This window comes from Muntiacus reevesi, chromosome 3 (genome assembly GCF_963930625.1).
Source record: "Muntiacus reevesi chromosome 3, mMunRee1.1, whole genome shotgun sequence".
NCBI classification, from domain to species: Eukaryota; Metazoa; Chordata; class Mammalia; order Artiodactyla; family Cervidae; genus Muntiacus; species Muntiacus reevesi.
The window spans coordinates 180,739,435-180,766,476 of NC_089251.1; the positions used below are offsets into that span (position 1 = coordinate 180,739,435).

Genomic DNA, 27,042 nt, shown 5'->3' on the forward strand with positions numbered 1-27,042 from the left:
GGGCTTCCCTGGTGACTCAGAGGTTAAAGCGTCTGCCTCCACTGTGGGAGACCCAGGTTCGATCTGTGGGTCGGGAAGATCCCCTGGAAAAGGAAATGGCAACCCACTCCAGTATTCTTGCCTGGAGAATCCCATGGACAGAGGAGCCTGGTGGGCTACAATCCATGCGGTCGCAAAGAGTCAGACACGACTGAGCGACTTCACTTCACTTCATGCATGACTTGTGTGGAGCTTCCCCGGTGGTTCAGTGGTAAAGAATCTGCTTTCAATGCAAGAGCTGCAGGAGAACCTGGTTCCTTTTCTGGATCAGGAAGATCCCCCTGGTGAGGGAGTGTCAACACACTTCAGTATTCTTTCCTGGAGAATCCCATGGACAGAGAAGCCTGGCCAGCTATGTCCCTAGGGTTGCAAACAGTCAGGCATGACTGAAGTGACTTAGCACACACCATGCATAAATAACATTTAGTAATTTTTTTAAGGGCTTCTCTGGTGGCCCAGAATGTAAAGAATTTGCCTGCAAAGCCAGAGACCTGGGTTTGATCCCTGGGTTGGAAAGATCCCCTGGAGGAGGGCATGGCAACCCACTCCAGTATTCTTGCCTGGAGAATCCCCATGGACAGAGGAGCCTGGCGGGCTACAGTTCATGGGGTTGTAAAGAGTCACTCAGTCACATGACTGAGTGACTCAGTACAGCACAATTTTCTTAAGCAGTACACTTGAGTAACTGACCTATCACATTCTATAGTGATATTTGTTTATATTATTTTTCTATATTTACCATATAAAATATATTTACTATATTAAATACCATGTGTCTGTTCAGTCGCTCAGTTGTGTACAATTCTTTGTTACCCCATGGACTGTAGCCCACCAGGCTCCTGGGTTCATGGGATTTTCCAGGGGCAAGAACACTGGAGTGGGTTGCCAATTCCTTCACCAGGATTAAAATGCCATACTTCATAATGCTTAACCCCTAGATAAGAAATGAAATTATCAGAAACACAATTGGTTGGGTTGGTTGCAGCAAAATAAAAGTACTACATTCTAATAAATTTTGAGCTCTCATTATCTTTATTATATAAATAAATTGCTTGAAATTATAACGCATGTCCACTTATTCTTTTGTTTAAAATAAGTTGCTAGACACAGGAAATTCTAAAGCTCTGTTACAGTAGTCCATTCTTATCTATAGTTTTGTTTTCCATGGTTCCAGCTACCATAGACAAACATGTTCCAAAAACATTCTGTGGAAAATGCCAAAAATAAACATTTCATAAGTTTTAAATTGAAAGCCGTTCTGAGTTGCATGATGAAATCTCTCACTTTCCTCCTCAATCTTACCAGAGATCAATAACCATCAACATCCTCAACACCTGACATCCTCCAACCATCAGCATAACCATGGCTTGATGATCCAAGATCTCTTAAAGCAGATGATCCTCTTAAGTACCATCAGGCCAATATTATCTTAATGCTATGTCACAATGCCTGTGATGTTCACCACACTTCATCTCAGTATGTAAGCATTTGGGCATCTCACCTCATCACAAGAAGAGTGGGTAGAGTACAACAAAATACTTTGAGAAAAAGTGAGAAGGATCATATTCCCATAACTTTTATTACAGTATATTGCCATAATTATTCTATTTTTTTTTTCAGTGGGTTTTGTCATACATTGATATGAATCAGCCATAGAGTTACACGTATTCCCCATCCTGGTCCCCCATCCCACCTCCCTCTCCACCCGATTCCTCTGGGTCTTCCCAGCCCACCAGGCCCGAGCACTTGACTCATGCCTCCCACCTGGGCTGGTGGTCTGTTTCACCACAGATAATATACATGCTGTTCTTTCGAAACATCCCACCCTCACCTTCTCCCACAGAGTTCAAAAGTCTGTTCTGTACTTCTGCGTCTCTTCTTCTGCCCTGCATATAGGGCCATCGTTACCATCTTTCTAAATTCCGTATATATGTGTTAGTATACTGTAATGTTCTTTATCTTTCTGGCTTACTTCACTCTGTATAATGGGCTCCAGTTTCATCCATCTCATTAGAACTGATTCAAATGAATTCTTTTTAACGGCTGAGTAATATTCCATGGTATATATGTACCACAGTTTCCTTATCCATTCATCTGCTGATGGGCATCTAGGTTGCTTCCATGTCCTGGCTATTATAAACAGTGCTGCGATGAACATTGGGGTGCACGTGTCTCTTTCAGATCTGGATTCCTCAGTGTGTATGCCCAGAAGTGGTATTGCTGGGTCATATGGTAGTTCTATTTCTAGTTTTTTAAGAAATCTCCACACTGTTTTCCATAGTGGCTGTACTAGTTTGCATTCCCACCAACAGTGTAAGAGGGTTCCCTTTTCTCCACACCCTCTCCAGCATTTATTGCTTGTAGACTTTTGGATAGCAGCCATCCTGACTGGCGTGTAATGGTACCTCATTGTGGTTTTGATTTGCATTTCTCTGATAATGAGTGATGTGGAGCATCTTTTCATGTGTTTGTTAGCCATCTGTATGTCTTCTTTGGAGAAATGTCTGTTTAGTTCTTTGGCCCATTTTTTGATTGGGTCATTTATTTTTCTGGAATTGAGCATCAGGAGTTGCTTGTATATTTTTGAGATTAATCCTTTGTCTGTTTCCTCATTTGCTATTATTTTCTCCCAATCTGAGGGCTGTCTTTTCACCTTGCTTATAGTTTCCTTTGTTGTGCAAAAGCTTTTAAGTTTCATTAGGTCCCATTTGTTTATTTTTGTTTTCATTTCCAACATTCTGGGAGGTGGATCATAGAGGATCCTGCTGTGATTTATGTCAGAGAGTGTTTTGCCTATGTTCTCCTCTAGGAGTTTTATAGTTTCTGGTCTTACATTTAGATCTTTAATCCATTTTGAGTTTATTTTTGTGTATGGTGTTAGAAAGTGTTCTAGTTTCATTCTTTTACAAGTGGTTGACCAGTTTTCCCAGCACCACTTGTTAAAGAGATTGTCTTTTTTCCATTGTATATCCTTGCCTCCTTTGTCAAAGATAAGGTGTCCATAGGTTCGTGGATTTATCTCTGGGCTTTCTATTCTGTTCCATTGAGCTATATTTCTGTCTTTGTGCCAGTACCATACTGTCTTGATGACTGTGGCTTTGTAGTAGAGTCTGAAGTCAGGCAGGTTGATTCCTCCAGTTCCATTCTTCTTTCTCAAGATTACTTTGGCTATTCGAGGTTTTTTGTATTTCCATAGAAATTGTGAAATTATTTGTTCTAGTTCTGTGAAAAATACCGTTGGTAGCTTGATAGGGATTGCATTGAATCTATAGATTGCTTTGGGTAGAATAGCCATTTTGACAATATTGATTCTTCCAATCCATATTCTATTTTATCATTAGTGATAGTTGCTAATCCTTAGTATGTTCAATTTATAAAATGTACTTTATCATTGGTATGTATGTATAGGAAAGGACATGTTTATATAGGATTTGATACTATCCAAGTTTTCAGGCATCCACTGGGGGTCTTGGAATGTATCTTCCTTGGATAAAGGGTGACTACGTGTATTTGGAATAATTGTCTATTCGTTGTTTTAAATCATGGGATAAATCTCGAGTAAAGTATGTGTGTGTGTTAGTTGGTTAGTCATGTCCAACTCTTTGCAGCCCCATGGACTGTAGAACACCAGACTCCTCTGTCCATTGGATTCTCCAGGTACAAACACTGGAGGGGGTTGCCATTTTCTTCTCCTGAGAATCTTCCTGACCCAGGGGTTGAACCTGGATCTCCTGCTTTGCAGGTGGATTCTTTACCATCTGAGCTATAGGGAAGTCCCAATAAAGAGGCAATCTCATTTTTTACACTGTCCCCTGGAATCTGTGATATTTGGAATTCTAAGAAATACATGCCAAAACTGATAGTTTATTTTTCTTCTTAATGGAGTATGTTAATTTACATATACATACAAATCGGTCACCTCTGTAGAGAAGTTACTAAGAATCTCAGTATCAGAAAATAAAACTGTACACTTAAACTGACATTTGTTTCCATATGCCCTAATCAGTTGAAAAATTACCTAACTCAAATGTTTCTTTCTCTAGATTTAAAAATAAACTTTGTACTTTGTTGCTGTACAAAGTACTTGAATGTACTTTGCTGTTTGTCAAGCAGGCTAACACCAAGAGTTCTGATAAAATTTTACTTATCAGAACACTAAAATGATTGAGAATATAGATGTGTTTATTAGTTTTAATCCTTTAAACTTATCCACTGAACATAAAATTAAATGGATGAAGATGGTTATTTTTAAAACTGTAATCAGGAGAAAAAAAAACACAAAGGACTAATTAATCAGTTTAAACACACTGTGCAAGATGGTACCCACTCCTGATTCAAATCAATTAATACAAAGTTAGATCAGGTAATAGAACATTTTAACATTTTTGTACTTATTTAAAGTTATGTGCTTATTATATTTTGTGTTTGATAAAAGAATATAAAATCTCAGTACTCGAATTTTATAAGCTCGTCTCAATACTAAACAATACTTAAGAGTAGGCTTCTATGGCACAGCTCATGAGAAAACTGATTTTACATTTTCACAGTGATACAGCTAGACAAAAGTTCCTGCCTGCTTAAAATGATATTGGCTAAGACATTTGTGCTTAAAAATGTTAGGAACATTTTTGTTTCTTATTGGTATTTTAAAAAATTGGGAATATCCCATATTTAGGAATTTTCAAAGCAGTCTCTATAAATTATAAACTATTTGAGTTTATCTAATAGGGAATTTGAAAATATGAATAACTTCCAATATTGATATTACCACAGTCTCAGTGTGTATCCAAGATATCCAAGAAGTTGGTTCACTAAAGTAGTATTAGAATTCTTTTGAAAACCTCAAACCATGGAGTGGTTTTGGGCTCTCTTGGAATTTTGATTGCCTTGGGAGAAGAAAAAAAAATGTAAAACTTAGAGCCCATGAGACTCCGTCTCAATCTGTATTCATCTCAAGACAGTAGACGAGTTCTAACAGGGACTTCTAGCATATCAGATTCTTCTAATTGCTCATTAATTTGGAAAGTGTCTTTAATAAATATATTCTTGAATATTATTAAAATAAATGGCCTTAATGAATTGAGGAGTCATTAGTTTGAACATTATATGTGTGCATCTGTGTCTGTTATAATAGGGTACTTGTGTGCCCATTTTTCTTATGTTTCATTATTTTAAAAAGGAATTGATAATTTTAGCTATAAAATTTATATTTACCACGGTATTTTTTAAAGCAGTATTAGGTAAATCATTTTCTTTAGAGTCATTTTGTATTAATATCTGCTCCCATTGATTTTTTCAGGACATTGATCATTACTATATATATTACATAGTTGTTCTTGTAACTGCCAGAAATAATATTCATAGGTAGTAATACACATTCCTGATTTCTCCATTTCATCCATTTCAGTTTCATAAAGTGTATTGTAGGTACCTTGTTGATAAAACTCTGTTTCACACATTAGAATACTTGGAATAGCTTTCACTCAATGGAGTTACAATTTTATATGTGAGGACAATTAACTAAGCCCTCCACATCATTTTGATAAAATATAAAAAGTGGGCATGCCCAAACATGTCTTTTAAAACGTTAAAATCATCTATGAAAATTTTTTAAGAGTTTCATTTAAACAATGGAACTCATCTGATTCTTGATTTTGAACATATTTTACTGAAGAATAGTTTGAATGTTTTAAGTTCAATAAAATGTACAAATGTTAAGTATGCCACTGGATGACTTCTTTCATATATATACACCTCCATGTATTTACCAACCAGATCAAACTACAGAACAGCCATCACCCTCATGCCACTTTCCAGACAATACCAATCACTTTCAGTGATAATCACTACTTTACTTTATTATTAATTACTTTTGCCTATCCCTAAACTTGGCATGAATGAAACTATACATTGGTATTTACTTATACATCTTACTTCTTTTGCTTGTTATAATATATGACATTTTCCCATGTTATTCTGTGTATAAGAATATTAATGGAAGATTATTTTATAATCAATCCCAAACCAGAAACAATTCAAATGTCCTCTAGTTGGAGAATGTACTTCTTCAGCACTGAGAAGAAGGAATTGTTTATACATATAGTAACATGGAAAAATCTCATATATTAAGTAAAAGAAGTGAGATGCAAAAGTACTGAAATACAAAAGCACATCATCTGAATCCAGGTGGAGTGTAACTCTAAAGTTACAAGTGAATTTTCAACTGTGTGAGAGGTGGAGGCCCTTAACCCACATGTTTTTCAAGGGTCAACTTCATATAAAGAACACCCAAAACTCACAATAAAAATTATCTAGTTAGAAACTGGGCAAAATAAATGAGGGACTTTATACCAGAGAAGATATTCAGATGGCAAAATGTACATTAAAAAGATATTCAACATTATTATCCATGAGCAAATTCAAATTTAAGAAATAATTATGTATCACCATACACCTAACCAGAAGTTCTCAAACAAAATATAAGGACAACACCAAATGGTTATAAGGATAAAGATAAACTTTACCCTTCATACATTGCTGGTAGAAATGTAAAATGCTCAGCTACTCTGAAAAGATATTGGCCATGTCTTAATAAACATATACACACATGCACTATAATCCTGCAATTACTCTCATGATCTTTGAAACACAGAAATGAAAACTTATGTTCACACAACAACCTGTAGACAAATATGTTCATAACATCTGTATTCAAATAGCCCCACACTGGAAATAACCCAGGTTCCTTTAGTGGGGGAATCAGTAAACAAGCTTTGATATATCCATATCATGGTATAGCACTCAGCAATTAAAGGAAACAAACTGTTGGTCCAGCAACTGTTTGTAAATCTCTAGATTACTATGCTAAGTGAAAAAAAAAAAAAAAAGATTATATTGATGGCCAGACATCAAGTAGGGAAAGAGAGGGAATTGCTTGTGGTTATAATAGAGCAACGAGAAGGAAAATTCAGATACTGAAAAAACTCTGTATCTTGCTTTAATCAATGTCTATATCCTGATTATATTATTTGTACTATTGATTTTTAAGATGCCAGATTGGGAGAAATGAGGAAAAGGATGCATGGAATTTCACTGCATTATTTCTTAATATTGAATGTGAATCTACCTTTATTTGAAAGTTAAATTAAATTTAAACAACAACTTATACACAAGAAGCACTGATAAAAACTACCTTTAATAAACATTAAATATTAAGATAGTGAAATTACTAAGGAATAATGATTATAGACCACATGGTCTGTATTATTTTAATAAAGCAGTAATAATCTAAGCAACAAAACTGGAAAATAAGTTAAATGGAAGAGGGAGAAAACAATAACAGTGGCAATCATGTTATTACTTATAACAATATTCAATACATTCTATAAAAGTACTAAAACCCTATTATGAAAACCTAATAAGGAAATGGCAATCCACTCCATTATTCTTGCCTGGAAAATTCCATGGACAGAGGAGCTTGGCAGGCTACAGTCCATGGTGTCACAAAGAGTTGGACATGACTGAGCGACTTCACTTTCTTTCCTTATGAAAACCATTAAGAGACTGAATTTGTTTTGTTAACATTAAGCAGGACTCCAGCCTTCCTTACCCTTCACTATCTCTCAGAGAGTTTGCTCAAACTCATGTCCATTGAGTCAGTGATGCCATCCAACCATTTCATCCTCTGTCACCCACTTCTCTTCTTGCCGTGTCTTTCCCAATATCATGATCTTTTCCAATGATTTGACTCTGCATCAGATGGCCAAAGGATTGGAGCTTCAGCTTCAGCATCAGTCTTTCAAATGAATATTCAGGGTTCATTTCCTTTAGGATTGACTGGTTTGGTCTCCTTGCGGTCCAAAGGACTCTCAGGAGTCTTCTCCAGCACCACAATTCAAAAGCGTCAATTCTTCAGTGCTCAGCCTTTTTCTTTATGGTCCAACTCTCACATCCATACATGACTACTGGAAAAACCATAGCTTTAACTATATGGAACTTTGTTGGCAAAGTTATGTCTCTACTTTTTTAATATGCTGTCTAAGTTTGTCATAGCTTTTCTTCCAAGGAGCAAGTATCTTTCAAATTTATGGCTTCAGTCACTGTCCTCAGTGATTTTGGAACCCAAGAAAAGAAAATCTGTCACTTTTTCCATTGTTTCCCCTACTATTTGCCATGAAGTGATGGGACTGGATGGCATGATCTTGTTTTTTGAATGTTGCATTTCAATCTAGGTTTTTCACTCTCCTCTTTCACCTTCAGGAGGCTCTTTAGTTCCTCTTTACTTTCTGCCATTACGGTGGTATCATCTGTACTATATCTGAAGTTGTTGATATTTCCCCAGGCAATCTTGATTCCAGCTTGTGATTCATCCAGGATGGCACTTGCTTAATGTACTTGGCATGGATTTAAATAAACAGGGTGACAATATACAACTTTGATGTACTCCTTTTCCAATTATTTGTATATGGCTTAATTTTGAGTTTTATATACTTATTTATGTATTCATTCATACATTTGTTTTCCCCTTTATAATTTATGCAAGTATGATTTGCAATTTAAACACTATAATTTTCTTTTAAAAAGATATTCAAAGTAAATTAAAGCAGAATAAATTCTGCTTTTGTTATTGACACTTTTAAGATGCATTAAAGCAGTAGGATGATATTAGTATTAGAATTGTGTGTGTCTTTCTCCTCTCCTATCATGAATAGGTTCCATCAAAACAATATCAAAATATTCCAAATATCAGAATTTTATTTTGATATTCTTTCCTGTGGAATAACTTCATTCCCTGGAGAAGTATCCGGCATGTCATTCTGTCTCACTGAGATCATATGTCCAAAGAAATAAACATATAGTTACAACTGCATTATGGAATAGATTCATACTTCAGTATTATCTTTACAGTAAGAAGTTCTCTATTGACTTTCACCAAATTCCATTGATATATATCTCTATGGGGAGTGTGTGCACACTTGGTTCCTTCAATGGTGTCCAACTCTTTGTCACTTCATGGGCTGCAGCCTGCCAGGTGCCTGTGTTCATGGGATTCCCCAGGTAAGAAAACTGGAGTGGGTTATCATGCCTTCCTCCAGGGCATCTTCCTGACCCAGGGATCAAACCCAAGTCTCTTACATTTCTTATATCTCTTATGTCTCTTACATCTACCTGCATTGCAGGTTGGTTCATTACCACTAATGCCACCTGGGAAGTACTATGAGTAGTAAAATATTATAAAACAATAAATATTTTGCTAGGAAAAACATATTCTAAAAAATTAAGAAAAAGCTAGTACTTTTTAATTGAGATAAATATTATTTATATTATTTTATTTCATCATCATATTATTATTTATTATTATTCATCATATTAGGATGAATTATATTATTATTTCATCATATTATTTTATCATATTATGATGTTTGCTTGGTTTTCTTTTTTAAAAATCTTTTAAAAGATTATGTATTTTACTAAACTAAAGTTGTTTAGAGAGATATTTTATCAAGCTTTTCTATGTCTTTTAGCAAAATTGTTAACTCTATCTAAACTTAGACTTAAAAGCAAATGTAAAATCCACCAGCTATTAATTCACTTTTAAGCTTAAGGTTTTTGCTGTGAGTTTTCATAACCAAAACCAAAAGTCATTCTTTGTAATAGTTGGCACAGTTATTACTACTTATATTTACTTAATATTCTTTATAATTTGTTTGTTTATGGTCTATTAGGTCTAAATATCAAATACTTTTTTAAAAGTTGTCATGAAATCTATTATTTTTAAATAAATGTTTTAGTATATTTACCTAGTATGTTTTTATAAACTCTTTATTTTATATTACAGCTGATTAACAATGCTGATAGTTTTAGGTGGACAGCAAAGATACACAGCCATATATGAACATGTATCTATTCTCCTCCAAACTACCTTCCCACCCACGTTGCCACATAACATTGAGCAGAGTTCCCTGTGCTATACAATAGGAACTTATTGGTTATCCATTTTAAATATAGAAATGTGGACATGTGGATCTCAAATTCTCTAACTACCCCTTCCTCCTAATCTTGCCCCTGGAAGACATAAGTTCATTCTTTAAGTCTGTGAGCCTATTTCTGTTTTGTTATGTTCATTCGTTTCTTTTTAGATTCCACATATAAGGGATGTCATATGATATTTCTCCTATTCTGTCTGACTTACAATACTCAATATGACAATCTCTGGATCCATCCATGTTGTTGAAAATGGCATTATTTCATGTTTTTATGGATCCATTTTACGTATATCCCACATCTTTATCCATTCCTCTGTCAATGGGCATTTAGTTTGCTTCCATGTCTTATCTTTTATAAATAATGCTGCAATGAACGTTGGGATGCATGTATGCTCTCAGATCATGCTTTTCTCTGTGTATATTCTTAGGATTGGATTGCATGGTCATAAGCAGCTCTATTTTTAGTTTTTTAAAGAACCTCTGTATTGTTCTCCATATGTACAATATGTTCTCCATATTGTAAATTGACTGTATCAATTTACATTTCCACCAACTGTGTAGGAGGGTTCCCTTCTCTCCACACCTTCTCCAGCACTTAATTTTTGTAGACTTTTTGATATCAGCCGTTTTGACTTGTGTGAAGTCAAATCTCATTGTAGTTTTGATTTGTATTTGTCTAATAATTAACAATGTAGAGCATCTTTACTTGGGCCTCTTGGCCATCTGTATGTCTTCTTTGCAGAAACATCTATTTATGCCTTTGCCCATTTTTTGATTGGTTTGTTTTTTTTGATGATGTTAAGCTTCATGAGCATCTTATAAATTTTGGAGACTAATTCCTTGTCAGTCACATCACTGCAAATATTTTCTTCCAATTTGTGGGTTGTCTTTTGGTTTTGTTTATTATTTCCTTTGCTGTGCAAAAGCTTTTGAGTTTAAGTGGGTCCCATTTACTTACTTTTGTTTTTATTTCTATTGTTCTGGGGGATGGATATATGCTTTTATTTGTTTACATTCCTGATAATTTTTTAAAGCTTAACATTCATATTTCATGCAGATTAGAGTACAGTGGAGAAGGCAGTTGAGTAAGTAGTTTGTAATATTAATTCATTTAATAACTGTACTTCCTTGATTCCTTCAATTTTTGGTGGTTTATTGGCCTCAGTTCTAGCATGGAGATATTTAATTTTGCTTACAGTGATATATGATGTAAGAACCAAACTAGATGCTTTAAAAAAGCACTTTAAGACTATATATTTGACATTAATGGGCTTCCCAGGTGACTCACTGGGTAAAGAATCCTCCTGCAATCCTGGAGATGCAGGAGACTTGGGTTCAATCCCTGGGTTGGGAAGATCCCTGGAGAAGGAAATGGCAACCCACTCCAGTATTCTCGCCTGGAGAATCCCATGGACAGAGGAGCCTGGTGGGCTGCAGTCTCCAATGTCACAAAGAGTTGAACATGACTGGAGCAACTGAGCGTTCAACATTAATAGCAATTATTAATTATTATGATCATAGGTCTCTAATATTGATAACTTGGACATTTTGTAAATTAAAGATAATATAGTTTTTTTTTCTTCATGGTTTGAACTATTCCTTCAAGGGCAGTTTTCTTGTTTAATGCAGGATCAGATATTTGAATAGAGCAAGTTGATGCTACTATAACTTATTTCATGAATAAACAAATTCAATGTTCCTGACACAGAAATATAATTTTCTAATAAAACATGAGTTTTGTAGATATTTTCCCCTTTATTTCTTAGTCTACTTAAACTGTGAACAAACTTTATAAAGCTTGCAGGTGTATCAGGGAAAGATGCCATTTTATCATGTTTGAAATTAAATTGTTGTATCAATTAAGAGCAAAAGAAGAATGAGTTGAATAATTACCAAATCTTTTAGAGTTTACATAAAATTACACTCATTTAAAGTCATCAGTTGAGTGATCACTTTTGATACATTTTTGTTTAATTTTACCTGGGAGCAGATGTGCAAAATTAGTATATGTTCAGTTTTACAATTGAGTTCAAAAAGTAACAAAAGTAAATTATAATAATTTGTAGTGCAATATAATAAAGCCTAGTTTCTGCAAGAAAAAAATTATAATTATTTTTGAATCTCTAGTACCTAGGTGAAAGTGAAAGTGAAGTCGCTCAGTCGTGTCGGACTCTTTGCGACCCCGTGGATTGTAGCCTACCAGGCTCCTCTGTCCACGGGATTTTCCAGGCAAAAATACTGGAGTGGGTTGCCATTTCCTTCTCCAGGGGATCTTCCCGATCCAGGAATGGAACCCAGGTCTCCCGTATTGCAGGCAGACGTTTTAACCTCTGAGCCACCAGGGAAGCCCTAATACCTAGTACCTAGGTAATATGTGAATATCACATGTATCTAGAAAGATAACTTTAAGTCATGTCATAGTATCTTTTAGGGTATAGAGTATCTGTAGCTCAAACCATTGCTTTAAGAGGGAGGTTCTCAACAATGTGATTAGAAGACTGATACCATATGTCATATTTTAAGCAGCATCATTACAAGAAGCAATCAAGCAATGTTAGCTTTAAAGTAGCAGGAAGATCACTATGGCTCTAAGTCTAACATGTTCTGAAATAAACATTTCAAGTGACCTTAAAGGCTGCTCTATGAAGAATTTAAAACTTGTAGTGTCTACAGTTTTAGAATTTCAGATTCTCCTCTAAGTGCTGAAGTGCTATAGCAATCTGTCCTTAGAGACAGTGGCCCATGGAGGAGCCAGAAACTTTAAAAGACAATTCTGAAACATGAAATAGATACTAAAATGGATAGAGGATCAAAGTCCTGTGAGAATGTAAAGCAAAACAGATTGTAAAGGATTTGGTGGTCAAAGTCATCTGAACAATGTGTAAAATTTTTAAATTTTTAAGAAGCCCATCCCACTAGATAAGTAAATTGTGTGTGTGTGTGTATGTGTGTGTGTGCACACGCACATGCATGCTTATGTAATACAACAGAACTGTACATTATTCAGCAAGCAGTCTTGCTTTGTCACTAATGTCAGCCTGTTTGCGAACCTTGCTTTAAAATATCTTCATTATCCTTTTCAAAGTCTGCATTTCTTCCCTCCTCCCTATGGTTAGCTTATGTTCTTCTGATAGTACAAGTTCTTCATAGCAAAATCTCTAAAAAGTTGGCTGCCTAATGACTTTCTGCAGTCTTGAAACCCTCTATGAATCCTTTATCCAAATGGTGCTCTTGGCTCCAAAGTAAAATATTTTCTAACTCTTGTGCATTAGAGTAAATACCTCATCCTATATAAGGAAACACATTCTTTTATTTCCTTATATGGACTAGCTTTCTCTAAAAATATGTGTCACTCCAGTCGTTCCCCAGTTCACTTATTTTTAATGCTAAATGAGCCAGAAGAGTTTAATTTCTAGAAAGAACAAAATGATTAAATAAACCTTATGGAAAAATCATATCATAATCTGAAAGAGGTGAGACAGTTTATGAGCTTTTCACCTAAAATTCAGGAGTACTTTATTGTGTGTTACATGCTTTTATATTAAATATAACCATGCATATTTTATGGGATGGTGTATCAGCAGATGGAAAACTACACCATAGAAAATTACCCATTCTAAATGAATGGGGAAGAAAGAAATGAAATGAGTTATTTTGAATATGACGAGGCAGTCCACAGGATTTTTTTTCTTTCTTTCATTGAAATATAGTTGGTTTACAATATTGTGCTAGTTTCAGGTGTACAACAAAGGGATTCAGTGATTTCAGATTATTTTCCATTATAGGCTATTACAAGATATTGAATCCCTGCGCTGTACAGTGAATCCTTGTTGTTTACCTATTTTATGTATAGTTCACCTCAGTTAAGATCAGTCACTCAGTAATGTTCAACTCTTTGCAACCCCATGGACTGCAGCACACCAGGCTTCCCTGTCCCATAACCATTTCCCAGAGCTTGCTCAAACTCATGTCCATCGAGTCGGTGATGTCATCCAACCATCTCATCCTCTGTCATCCCCTTCTCCTCCTGCCTTCAATCTGTCACAGCATCAGGGTCTTTTCAAATGAGTCAGTTCTTCCCAATACGTGGCCACAGTATTGAAGCTTCAGCTTCAACATCAGTCCTTCCAGTGAATATTTAGGACTGATTTCCTTTAGGATTGATTGGTTTGATCTCCTTGCAGACCAAGGGACTCTCAAGAGTCTTTTCCAACATCACAGCTCAAAAGCATCAATTCTTCAGAGCTCAGCTTTCTTTACAGTCCAACTCTCACATCCATACATGACTACTGGAAAAACCATAGCACTGACTAGATGGACCTTTGTCGGCAAAGCAATGTCTCTGCTTTCTAATATGCTATCTAGGTTGGTCATAGCTTTTATTCCAAGGAGCAAGTCTTTTAATTTCAGGGCTGCGGTCACCATCTGCAGTGATTTTGGAGGCCAAGAAAATAGTCTGTCAGTGTTTCCATCATTTCCCCATCTATTTGCCATAAAGTGATGTGATGGGATGCCATGATCTTGGTTTGTTGAATGCTGAGTTTTAAGCCAACTTTTTCACTCTCCTCTTTCACTTTCATCAAGAGGCTCTTCAGTTCCTCTTCACTTTCTGCCATAAGGGGGGTGTCATCTGCATATATGTGATTAAGTGAAGTGAAAGTTAGTCAGTGGTGTCTGACTCTTTGTGACTCCATGAACTATACATTCCATGGAATTCTCCAGGCCAGAATACTGGAGTAGGTAGCCTTTCCCTTCTCCAGGGGATCTTCCCAATCCCTTCCCAATCCCAGGGATTGAACCAGGTTTGCCACTGAGGTTATTGATATCTCTCCCTGAAATCTTGATTCCAGTTTGTGCTTCATCAAATCTGGCATTTCACATGTTGTATTCTGCAAATAACTTAAATAAGCAAGGTGACAATATATGGCCTTGACGTACTCCTTTCCTGACTTGGAACCAGTCTGTTTTTCCATATCCAGTTCTAACTGTTGCTTCTTGACCTCATACAGGTTTCTTAGGAGGTAGGTATGGTGGTCTGGTGTTCCCATCTCTTTAAGAATTTTTCAGTTTTTTGTGATCCACAAACCAAAGTCTTTAATGTAGTCAATGAAAAAGAAGTAGATGTTTTCTGCAATTCTCTTGCTTTTTTTATGCCCCAACAAGATGGTTCAGTGCATTTCAGTCACTCAGCTGTGTCTGGCTCTTTGCAACCCCATGAAACGCAGCATGCCAGGCCTCCCTGTCCATCACCAACTCCCAGAGTCCACCCAAACCCAAGTCCATTGAGTCGGCGATGCCATCCAACCATCTCATCCTCTGTCATCCCCTTTCCTCCTGCCCTCAATCTTTCCCAGCATCAGGGTCTTTTCAAATGAGTCAACTCTTCTAATCAGGTGGCCAAAGTATTGGAGTTTCAGCTTCAGCATCAGTCCTACCAATGAACACCCAGGACTGATCTCCTTTAGGATGGACTCTTTGGATCTCCTTGCTGTCCAAGGGACTTTCAAGAGTCTTCTCCAACACCACAGTTCAAAAGCATCAATTCTTCTCTGCTCAGCTTTCTTTATAGTCCAACTCTCACATCTATACATGACTACCGGAAAAACCATAACCTTGACCAGACAGACCTTTGTTGACAAAGTAATGTCTCTGCTTTCTACTATGCTGACTAGGTTGGTCATAACTTTCCTTCCAAGCAGTAAGCATCTTTTAATTTAATGGCTGCAATCACCATCTGCAGTGAGTTTGGAGCCCAGAAAAATAAAGTCAGCCACTGTTTCCACTGTGTCCCCATCTATTTGCCATGAAGTAATGGGACTGGATGCCATGATCTTAGTTTTCTGAATGTTGAGCTTTAAGCCAACTTTTTCACTCTCCTCTTTCACTTTCATCAAGAGGCTCTTTAGTTCTTCACTTTCTGCCATAAGGGTGGTGTCATCTGCATATCTGAAGTTATTGATATTTCTCCTGGCAATCTTGATTCCAGCTTGTGCTTCACCTAGCCCAGTATTTCTCATGATGTACTCTGCATATAAGTTAAATAAGCAGGGTGACAATATACAGTCTTGATGTACTCTTTTTCCTATTTGGAATCAGTCTGTTGTTCCATGTCCAGTTCTAACTGTTGCTTCCTGAACAAGACGGTAGGAGGGGTGAAATGGCATCTATGTATAGAAGTTTGTGTCTATTAATCCCATACTCATATTTCTCCCTCCTCCCTCCCTTTTAGCTTTTGATAGCCTTAAGTTTGTTTTCCATGTCATTCTACAAGGGTTTTTGTACAATGTCTCTAAAGGCCTTTACAGAGACAATCATGGTAGCTTTAAAAATACTGATACATAAAAAGGAGACATAAGCTGGGCCAGTAAAAGAAGGGAACCTACATTTTATTAGGGTTTCCCTGGTGGCTCAGACAGTAAAGAATATGCTGGTAATGCAGGAGACCCATGTTCAATACTTGGGTTGGAAAGATCCTTTGGAGTAGGAAATGGCAACCCACTCCAGTGTTCTTGCCTTGAGAATTCCATGGACAGAAGAGCCTGGAGGGCTTGACCAAGTGACTATCACTTTCACTTTCACTAATCATATTATGTTAATGATAATCAGTAAACCAAACTTAGTGTTTAAACATACAATCACGGAGAAGCAAGAACTAGGCTCGATAAAATATACAAAGGGTAAAAATTGATGCCACATGTTCTGGTAAAAACTGGGCAAGTAGATGCATATTTACTTGACTATTCTTTGTAATAAGTACAGGGAAACAGTAAAAGTAACTGAACCTACATTTTAGAAAATGATAAAACATGCAAAAGATTTCCTTAAAAGTCAAACACAATGAACTACTATGGATATTAAGTCTCAGTTCTGTGAAGATGTCAGTGAACTCCTATTTATTTATTGTGCATTTATGTATTTATTTATATTTAACTCTCTTTGGATATAATTCTCGTATTTAATTTAGAAAAAATAAACTGATGAGAAAAACTGAAAGAAAAAGATAGGATACAAGAGATTTAGGTAAGATATTGCCAGGCATAAAAATGTATAAGCTTATGTCATTACAAGCAATATGGTATGAATGAAGAAATAACCAGAAAAATAAGTTGAAATTTTTAGAAATGAAGGCCACCAAACATATATGGGAATTTGGAGTCTAATAAGATGACATTTCAGTAAGGAAAGAAATTTTGGTTATCGTTGCAGTATTGGGAAAACTCAGTAGCCAAGAAACAATGTAAATTTCCTTATAGGAAATAATATTTAAAACAGATCACAGATTAAAGAAATAAAGCAAAGCATGCTAAAAATTAAAATAAGCAAATGAAAGGGCCCCAACACAATTTAGGTAAGTAAACAAACCCTCTCAAAGAAAAAAAAAAAAAAACTGATTTATAAGTGTGGTTAATGTATCCCTTTAGATTCTTTGAGTAATGAACAATAGAAAGTTGACTCATATACTGTGTTTAAACCAAAAACAAGATATTTGGGGATAACTTTTAACTGATGTAAAAGCTTAGTAGCTGGGTTGAAGGACTAAAGGATTTGAAAATTTTTAGAGATTGTCATTCACAGGACTCAGTTGCAACAATTTCTAGTTTTTTCATTTGAAATTTATAATTTCAGGAGAGAAAATCCGAATGTCCCAGTCTCAGTCCTTGTCCATACATACAATCAGCTGTCATAGGGCCAGTGGGGCCCAATGGCTACAGATAATGATGCCCATTTCTAGTGAAAATGTCTTGCATGCCTACCTTTGTGAGCCAGGATTCACCATGGGGTTCTAATATAGCTACAGGTTTAAATCATCTGCAGAATAAATAAACACAATGAAAAACTAAAAACAACCAAAAAAGTGTCAAATAAGGAGAGCATTGCACAACAAATATAATAGTGACTACCTTTCCACATTTAAGAGAGAATATGAATAATTTTTTTTTCAAAAAGACAAGCTATGAGGGGAAGAATATCAAGATTAAAAAGGGCAGAGACATTGAGTCGGTTACTCATGCAAACTTATTTCCCTCTAAAGCATCTCCTTTTTCAACAATAGGGATAAAATTGGTACACAATTCATGCTGCTTTGTAGATTAGATGAAATAATCCAAGCAAAAGATTTACTGCAGCACCCAGCATGGAGTAAGTGCTCAATAAATAATAGCTATATTTGCTTTGATAAATGCTATTATTAACTTCCTTGAAGTGTGTAATTTATGTATATAAAAGGTAGAGGTAAAAATAATGGTCAGAAGAGGAATACAGAAAAGGAATCTCAACTTTATTCATCAGCTCAGTTCAGTTGCTCAGTTGTGTCCGACTCTTTGAGATCCCATGGACTGCAGCACGCCAGGCTTCCCTGTCCATCAGCAGCTCCTGGAGCTCGCTCTGACTTTATTCATATTTAACATTTAAACATTTTTGAACAATTAGGGAAATCTCACTCTTGTCAGATGGGTAAATGTCTATTAATACCAAATATTGCTGAGAGCTTTTGGTTAACCCTAAATTGCTACAAACTTTTTGAAAACAACTTATTGTCAACTCCCAAAGTAAAAAGAGGCACATCACCTCTTTATTAGTAGGGACCACTGGGCCCAAGTGGCCTGACACTCTTTGATCTGTTTGTTTGCCCCATCTTCTCTGAGTTGTGGTCATCCCCTAGGCTCAGAGACAAAAGGCAGGTGGGTCATGTGCAATGGACTTGCCATCCAACATGCATCTTGCTGGATGCATATCCAAGTTGGCAAGACCACAATCTGTCATCAGGTGGTACTGGGATCTGGACACTAATGAACTAGAAGACGCTTATTTGACTTCAAATCTCAGCTTGTATTTCGATCTATATTTGTCCAAGAACCCTGGCCTTGTGAGGTCGAGACATTTCCCTTTCATTAATAATCCTTTCTCTTGACTTCCATTTGCCTTCACGCTTCTCTTTACCATAAGTTAAAATACATCAAAGAGATAAATTGTTAACATCACAAAGCTCCAATTAAATCTATCTCTATGCACTTATCTACAAATGCTTTCACACGAATGCCTGAATGTATTTGTATAGAATCTTGCTTCCAACATTGTTTTAATAATAAGGAAAAAGAAAATAATGTTTATTATTCAGGGATAATGATAAATAATAGATGATGATATATTCTTAAAATAGGATACCATGCAATTATTTTAAAAGCATAAGGTAAATGATTATGCTCAAATTCTTAAGTACTGGTATGAAAATTGTTCTTTACACATTTATTAAGAAAAACAGCAAGGTGGAATATAGCAAGTGTAATGTGGTTTATACATAAAACACACACATACACATTCAAACTCTAATCTTACATGTTTGCCTCAAGGGTCACAATTCAACTGCTGTCCCTCAAAGATCAGGTAGTGTTATCAATATCTGTTGTAGCTAAGTAAAAAAATTCGGAAGCAGTGGTAAGAGGGAGGGTGAATTTCACACTTAAATGAATTCAAATTTAGTTTTTAAAATTTTAAAGTACCATATTGCCCAAACAAAACCAAAAATGATTTGCTTCAAACTGCTAGTGGGTGAATTCTAATACAAGCATTCATATTCATTGAATAGCTCTAGGAGCCTGCATGAAAAATTCCTAACAGAGATTAATATTTCGAAGTGAAGCTATGATGGTGAAAGGTGACCTTAATTTTATACTTTATACTCTTCTGTACAGTTTTATATTTTTTACTGTCAGCGCATATATCTTTATGCCACTTTCACTTTCATAAAAAGGCTTACATAAATAAAAATGCATGGCAAACAAATGAAACGGCTTTATTAATATTTGAAATCTATACAACCTAACTTTTTGATAAAATGAAAAATACACACAGCTGGACACTCCTACCCTAAAAGTATTTGATCACATATATTTATCTATGCTGTGCTATGCTTAGACTCTCAGTTGTGTCTGACTCTTTATGACCACAGGAAATGTAGCCCACCAGGCTCCTCTGTCCATGGGATTCTCCAGGCAAGAATACTGGAGAGGGTTGCCATGTCCTCCTCCAGGGGATCTTCCCAACCCAGGGATTGAACCTGGGTCTCCCGCATTGCAGGCGTATTCTTTACCAGTTGAGACACCAGGGAAGCCCAACAATACTGGAGTGGGTAGCCTATCCCTTCTCCAGGGCATCTTCCCAATCCAGGAATTGAACTGGGGTCTCCTGCATTACAGATGGATTCTTTACCAGCGGAGTTACTTTCTAGTCCTAAAGTTTTATTGTAATACCATAATACTGTATATTGTATGAAAATCTTTATGCTATATGGTTTTATATATACACTTTCCACATGATTCTTCTTTACCTGGAATTTTCTGTCCCTCTCTGCCTCTTGAGAGCTGGGAAACCTATGTTCATTCTTCTCAATTTGCTCATGGTAAGTGGCTTATATTATTCCCAACTCTCCTCTCCCCCAAGAGTGATGAACCACTTATTCTCCTCTACTCCTCTTTGTGCTACGTATTTTAATCAAGTACACATCATATGGAATCATTATTTGTTAGAATGTGTATTCTCTCTTTTTTGTAGTTTGAGATTTCCCTGAGAGCAGACAATGCCTGATCTTTCTTAGTACTACCAAATCTATGCAGGATGCACCAAAATTATTTCCAAACTTTCTAAAGTAAACTGAGAGAAGGCATTCTTGCTGTCTGTAAAGCATCCTCAGAGTCTGGAATAAAAGGAGTAAGTGCTCTTTTTGAAGGCTCACTGTGACATTTCTTAAGTACTGAGAATACATTATCTCATTTAAGACTTACAGAAACTCTACAGATAGTTAATGTCATTTACTAGATGAGGAACCGGAAGTTTTGAGCCATTAATTTTCTTGACTAAACTGTAAGATGTAGAACTTGTGTATGAAGTCTGGAATAAGGATTTATTGGATAAAGAGAATCATAAAATATTTCCACAACTCAAGAAAGTATAAAATGTGAGTAGTGCTGTTAATCTATTCCTTATCATTTAAAATGGATAGAACAAGAATTTTGCCTCAACAGCAGGACAATAAAAAATTGGATATAAATTGAAAATAACAACATAGGGAGTAGTTTTAGATGATTAAAAAATAAGTAGAAACAAAACTCCAGCAAGTACAAAGGATTTGGCTTGTAAAGGTATGTAAAAATGTCTCAGCATCATAATAAATACTATAATATATTTATTGGACCATGTATGTTACAAAATATAGTTTGCTCAAAAAGATGATTCAAAACAAACAAACAAAAAAAATGGTTCAAAAAGATAAGAAAAACAAAAAGTTTTTAAAAGTTTGAAATTAAAAAAGAATGTGCATTCATAAGAATCAAAGTGATTTCAAATTCTACTTTTCAAGGAGGAACATCACAGGAGCCCTTAAATAGAAAACATGATGTAGGTCCCAGCAGGCCCTGTGCAGCCCAGGGTTGGAGACTGGTGGTCGCAGGGGCCCCTCCTCACCCTGGCATGCGTGTTTTGGGGTCTTATCCAGCTGGACCTTCACCGCTGTGTGCACTGCCTCGCCTTGGCAGCTGCCTGGGGAGACCTGGTGCACTGCATGCAGAGACCTGGAGCCTCCGTGGATATGAGCCGACCCACCCCGGAGGCGTGGGAGCTGTCACTTGAGGTGGCCTTCAGGGTCTTTCTTGTTATGATTTCTGAAGAGCTACCCTTACTCTGGGGAGACTTGGACAGAAGCCCCTGTCCCAACAGCAGAGCCCCCAGGTGCAGGAAGCAAAAACTGAGATAATACAAGGAAGGCAGACAACTCAGTAATAGGATGGCATACTTCTGCTGCACTTTATTATGCTTTGCAGATACTGTTTTTGTTTGTTTGTTTTTACCAAATTGGAGGCTTGTGGGAAGCCTGCATGGAGCAAGTCTATCAGCACCATTTTGGCAACAGCATCAGCTCACTTCATGTCTGAGTGTCACATTTTGGTAATTCTCACAGTGTTCCAAACTTTTTTGTTATCATTTTTTATGAAAACCTGTGATTTATGGTCTTTGATGTTGCAGTTGTAATTGTTTGGGTGTCAACAGACGCTCCCAGGTAAGACAGGGAACTTGACTGGTAAATGTTGTGTGTATTCTGACTGCTCCACCAAAGTGTGTTTCTTGTCTTTGCACCTCTCCTCTGGCCTCCCTATCCCCTAAGGCACAAATATTAGGCCAATTAATAGCTTTAAAATGACCTTTAAGTGTTCAAGTGAAAGAAAGAGTCACACATCTCTCACTTTAAACCAAAAGCTAGAAATGATCAAGCTTAGTGAGGAAGGCATGTCAAAAGCTGAGATAGGCCCAAAGCTAGACCTCTTGTGCCAAACAGTTAGCCAAGTTGTGAATGCAAAGGAGAAGTTCTTGCAGGAAATTAAAAGTGCTACTCCAGTGAACACGGTGATAAGGAAGCAAAATATCCTTACTGCTGATATGGAGAAAGTTTTGGTGTTCTGGGTAGAAGATCAAACCAGCCACAACATTCCCTTAAGCCAAAACCTAATCCAGAGCAAGGCTCTGACTCTCTTTAACTCTCTGTGAAGGCTGAGAGAGGTGCAGAAGCTGCAGAAGAAAAGTCTGATGCTAACAGAGATTGGTTTATGAAGTTTAAGGAAAGAAGCCATCTCCATAATGTAAAAGTGGAAGGTGAAGCAGCAAGTGCTAAAACAGAAGCTACAGCAAGTTACCCAGATCTAGTTAGGATGATTAAGGTAAGTGGCTACACAACACAACGGATTTTCAGTGTTGATGAAACAGCCTTATATTGGAAGAAGATGCCATCTAGGACTTTCATAGCTAGAGAGGAGAAGTTAAGGCTTGGCTTCAAAGCTCAAATGACAGGCTCATCTATCGTTAGCGACGAATACAGCTGGTGACTTGAGTTGAAGCCAATGCTCATTTATCATTTTGAAAATACTGGAGCTCTTAAACTAAGCAAAATCTACTCTGCCTGTGCTCTATAAATGGAACCACGAAACCTGGATGACAGCATATCTGTTTACAACATGGTTTACTGAAAATTTTAGGCCCACTGGTGAGACCTACTGCTCAGAAGAAAGATTTTTTTCAAAACATTTACTGCTTATTGACAATTCACCTGGTCAGCCAAGAGCTCTAATGGAGATGTACAATGAGATTATGTTGTTTTCATGCCTTCTAACATAGTGTTCATTCTGTAGCCCACGGATCATGGAGAAGTTTCAACTTTCAAGCATATTATTTGAGAAATGCATTTCAAAAGGCTATGACTGCCATAAATAGTGATTCTTCAGACATATCTGGGTAAAATTTACTAAAAACCTCTGGAAAGGATTCACCATTCTAGATGCCATTAAAAATAACCATGAATCATGGAAAGAGGTCCAAATATCAACATGAACAGGAGTTTGGAAAAAGTTGATTCCAACCCTCGTAGATGACTATGAGGGGTTCAAGACCTCCTTGGAAGAAGTAACTGCAGATGTGGTGGAAATAGTAAGAGAAGTAGAATTAGAAGTGGGGCCTGAAGATGTGACTGAATTGCTACAATCACATGATAAATATTAAGCAGATGAGTAGTTGCTTCTTACAGATGAGCAAAGAACATGGTTTCTTAAGACAGAATCTCCTGGTGAATGTGCTGTGAAGTTTGTAGAAATGACCACAAAGGACTTAGAATATTACATAAACTTAATTCATAAAGCAGCAGCAGAATTTGAGAGGATTGATTCCAATTTTGAAAGAAGTTCTATTGTGGGTAAAATGGTGTCAAACAACTTTGCATTCTACAGAGAAATTGTTCATGAAAGGAAGAGTCAATTGATGTGGCAAACTCCATTCCTGTCTTATTTTAAGAAATTGCCACACCAACCTCAGCCTTCAGCAACCACCGACCTCATCAGCAGCAGTCATCAATATCTAGGCAAGACCCTCCTCCAGCAAAAAGATTACAACTCACCGAAGGCTCAGATGATGGTAGATATTTTTTAACAATAAAACATTTTTAAGTTAAGGCATGTACTTAACATACCTTAACATACCTTTTTTTAGACACAATGCTATTGCATACTTAATGGGCTGCAGTATAATGTAAAAATAATGTTTATATGCATCGGGAAGCCCAAGATTGTGACACTTGGCAATATTCACTTTTATTGCAATGGTCTGGAACCAAACGCTTAATATTTCAGAGGTAGACCTGTCATGGTCTTTAGTCAGATTTCTCTCCCCTTTTGTTCTTCTCTTCCCTCATTTAAAAACTATGCAAGTTATGTGCACACCAAAGATGATGCAGTCCTAAAATGAACCTATTCACAGACCAAAAATGCTGAACATGACCTATATTGTTATAGCCACCTATGTGCTCCGTACCATACCACCTCAGCCCCTTGATTACCCACCAAAGGGATCTGCCATCCTCAACTTCACATTTGTCTTTTTCCTGTTATATGATGTTCTCCTGCATGTACATATATATATGCACAAATATGTTATTTAGTCACGCTTGTTTTGGATGTTTATAAAAATGCATCATATGTTTTTAATTTGTGAATGCCTTTTTCATTCATCACTATGTATCCAAATTTCATTTGTATTATTTTATACAGGTATAGTTTATTGTGACTTCTCTGTAATAGCTCATTTGGTGAATATGATAGGATTTATTTATCCATTATTTTATAGAAGGACATTCAGATTGTTTTCCCTTTTTGGTATTATGGAAATTGCTACAATGAATATATTTCTGCATATTTCTTGGTGTAATGAGTTGAAATCTGAGGATATATACATAAATGTGGAATTGCTGAATCAGGATATGCAAATGTTCAGATTTATGAGATAATGTCAAAATGGTTGTCTCAGTTTATATTCTCACCACATCCTCAACAACTTGGAATTATCATACTTCTTAATCTTTGCAATCTAAATGAAGATCTGTTAAAATCAAGTTGTGGTTTTAATTTGCGTTCTTCTACTAGACATTGCGGCTTAGTATCTTTTCCTTTTTTTTTTTTTTTTTAATGTACCTTTTGTGTTTTCTGCAAAATGTCTATTCAAGTTTGTTGCTCACTCTCCTGTTGGGATGGTTGTCTTTTTTGTTGAGCAGTGGTAGTTCCTTGTGGTTCCTGAATCAGATCTTCTTTTGTTTATATGTTACCCCTATCATCCACCAATTTTTGATTCTATTTTTCATGATCTTTTGAGAACAGAATTCCTTAATTTTAAGAATGTATTCCCTGAGAGTATAAAAACAGCTTCTTTTTTGCCCCTTAATTTTGTAAAACTTTGGCTTCCACAGCTCATTCTTTAATAAGAAACAGGTGTTTTATACATAGTATAAGGCAGGGATCTGACTTATTTCCCACATGGGTAGCCAGTTGTCTTAGCTCTACATGCTGAAATCCTTATATTGTACCCCCTGAGCCGCAATGCCATCTCTGACATTCAGTAAGTCTCTATAAATACATGGACTTATTTTGGGCTTTCTATTTTGGGTTGTTCTTGCCTTGTCTTCATTGCTATAGCTTTATAATAAGGCATAGTATTTGTGAGGGCAATTGCCCTGAGTAGTTTACTTATTTAGAAATTTCTTTTGAAGTTTTGAGGTTATTCTTAGCCATTGTTTCATAAATTTTTGAATTAATGTGTCAAGTTTATTGTTTATACCTGTTAGAGTTTCGGTCAGAACCATATGGAATCTACAATTCAGGGTGGGGAGAAGAAACATCTTTGTGATTTGAATCTTCCCATCCATAAACAGTATTCACTCCAGCTAATTAGGCCCCCTTTAAAAACTTCCAATAAGAGTTTATGTTTTTCTGCATATAGGACTTGTACATTTTTGGTTAGATTTATTCCTAGTTACTTTATTTTTTATTGCTGACCCTTTTATCAATGCATAATACTTTTAAAAATTGATATTTTCTAATTGACTGGTCTTGGTATATAAAAATGCAGTAGATTTTTGTGAAATGATCTTATACCCATTTACTTTAATATATTATTTTATTTTAAATAGTAGCAAAAGGGAACACAATGTAGAGAGCTGATAAATATTAATGTGATAAAACATTCAAGACATTACAGAAAAGTAAAATATCCTAGAGCAAAAAGAATCAGCAAGCGACTAAGTCACTGTGTCATATCAAGAAAAAAGAGAAGAATTAAATGTTGATTTTCCTACGGCACTATTAATAATGAAAAAATATATTTCAAATAGAATGGAAATATTAAAATAAAAAGTACCTGCAATCATAAACCTGTGTTTAAAAAGCAGAGAAAAAAAAATGTAGGAATTGCTTCTACTCACCACTCCATTATTACTGACTTTAAAAATATACTTTCCTTAGGGTCTCAAAGAGATTATGAAATATTACCAAGAATAGGAGTTCATATTCTTGAACTTGAATCATGAAATTTCCTTCCCCACTTTAAAGAGTGGGGTTGCAACCTTATCATTTTCTATGTCTGCAATGATCCTGATTGTGATCTGGAGGTAAAGGCAAAAAAATGCCTTGCCATTAGTTGCTAACTGCAAATATATAAAGACCTCTAAGGAAATTCAGGAGCTAATAATAGCATCTGTTTCTCAATGTTCATATGAGAAGAAAGCACCTCCAGAGAAGACACCACTCTATACTAAATGACTTGCTTCGGGCCTTAAAGTTCATTGTCTCTAGGCTGTTTAATGGCTGTGTTTAAAAAAATTGTTTCAGTCCAATTTCTCTCAATCCAATAACTCTTAAGCCTCTTGAAACAAAACAAAGTTAAAGTTATTTTCAACTGCTTTGAACTAGGATGTGTCAGGCAGTCACCCACATTTCATGGGCATCAATAGAACAAAGTACTCACCATGAAACCTCTTCTCTTTTACTCATGAATCAAAATTCCAATGAGCTAACTTCTGTTTTAGTCTAGAAGAGATTTATGAGAAAAGGGATTTTTCTGACTCATGATTTTAAGTGAAGTTCTCTAGATATATGTTCCCAAGAAAAACGGCATAGCTAATCATCTCACTTAACTCTACATAACGCACACTTGA

At 36.1% G+C, this 27,042-nt stretch overlaps 1 pseudogene; it reads left to right on the top strand.

The window, feature by feature from the left end:
• Nucleotides 1-22,214: 22,214 nt before the first annotated feature.
• LOC136164169 (tigger transposable element-derived protein 1-like) lies at nt 22,215-24,007 on the top strand (annotated as a pseudogene).
• The last annotated feature ends 3,035 nt before the right edge of the window (nt 24,008-27,042 follow it).